This window comes from Sesamum indicum, unplaced genomic scaffold (genome assembly GCF_000512975.1).
Source record: "Sesamum indicum cultivar Zhongzhi No. 13 unplaced genomic scaffold, S_indicum_v1.0 scaffold01037, whole genome shotgun sequence".
Lineage (NCBI taxonomy): Eukaryota > Viridiplantae > Streptophyta > Magnoliopsida > Lamiales > Pedaliaceae > Sesamum > Sesamum indicum.
The window spans coordinates 1-1,538 of NW_011628762.1; the positions used below are offsets into that span (position 1 = coordinate 1).

General features: G+C 33.9%; 1 long non-coding RNA gene across 1 annotated transcript in view; it reads right to left on the minus strand.

Annotated features, from left to right (window-relative positions):
* Positions 1 to 384: 384 nt before the first annotated feature.
* The window catches only part of LOC105180354, a 1,390-nt gene continuing 236 nt past the window's right edge, over positions 385 to 1,538 (minus strand). Inside the window, exons 2-3 of the long non-coding RNA XR_849538.2 lie at positions 1,159 to 1,225; positions 385 to 416 (exon numbers count right to left, since the gene is read on the minus strand). This is a non-coding gene — a long non-coding RNA (uncharacterized LOC105180354). The remainder of the gene's footprint in view (positions 417 to 1,158; positions 1,226 to 1,538) is intronic.

Here is a 1,538-nt window from a genome sequence, read left to right on the forward strand (position 1 = left end):
GGAGGATTTTCCTCCATCCCCATGAGCCGCCTTGGTCCGTAATCGTCCATATAGAGGTGCATTGTAGGTGTAGCACCCCCTTTGCTACATGGGCTATATCTTCCCTAAACGTCATACTTATAGTAATCCCTGTGTTCATAAATATAAATTTGCACATAATCAACTAATCAATTTGCATACGTAATCCCAACATGTCATAGTAAGTATTATCAACCTACAATATTATATATATATACATATCAAACACCACAAGGTGATTCACCACAAGTAATCCGTACAATTATATTCTTTCTGTACAAACAAAATGTGAGTTGTACTCTAACTGCCTAAGAGGAGAAAACTGCATACTGGCCCGACCTGCCTGAGTATAGCGCGTGGACCTACTCTTCAATAGTTAGACACCTCAAAGTCTATTCCTGAAAGAAAATGTCAGCAGGGGAATGAGCCTGCCACTCAGTAAGCAAATAACTAGTCCTATCTATATATGCATGTCAACCATAGCCCAAACAAGATAAACAAGCAACACGAATGGAATACAATCAATTTAAATCCAATATAATCAACTTTATTACACCACATGACTATCTCATAATGAGACAACTAACCAAACTCCATTTCTCCTAGTTTGCTTACCAGAAGGTGATATTGTGTTTTTCCCGCCAACTCAATCTCACCGTTATATAAATTCAAGTGAACCCCTTTGACAGCCGGCTCATCAATCTCGCACATAGCTGTTTCATTTCGCACATAGCATTTTCTTTTCGCACATAGCATCGCATCATAGCTCTTTTCATTGCGCACATAACATTTTCTTTTCGCACATAGCATTTTCAACACGTCAAGGGGTATTCACACCACAATTATATTCAATTTCCACCACTCCCTCATTTCCACATATCACCATTCTTGTAAGCAACTAGTAACGTAAAACAGTATATCAACATATTCTCATTTTCAGACACCCACAACACAACATACAACAAACATGATATTTCAACGTGCTTCACATTCCACGTACACAGTATCGTCAATCAAATCAAATCATTCACCATGCATATATTTTCAGATAAAACAATATCAGCATGAACCACAAAGTCATATAATAGTAATACCACAAATAAAAAGAACATATATAGATAATACTAATTATTTACTTACCTCGACCTTACAACGTTTCTTTCTACTCTGTCACTAATTGTCAGTCATTTTACTTCACCCCCGTATCCTATAATAAGTTATATCATACACAATTAATATATCGAGAATATCGTAATTTCCTTAAAATATAATATTGAATATCATTTGTACAATTTCTAATAATTCTTTAATATTCCATTTCTATTGAAATACAAATCTTCGTTTTTCCTCTTTATTAACATACCATTTATTAAATATAATTTTCAGAATATTTCTATGAATTTCCTATCAATTTCTCGCTATTAAACACTTTAATTGAACAAATAATACATAGGATTACATATTTGGTTAATCATTCCGATGGAATTGTGTAAATTAGCTATAGCGATAATTAAATCTAA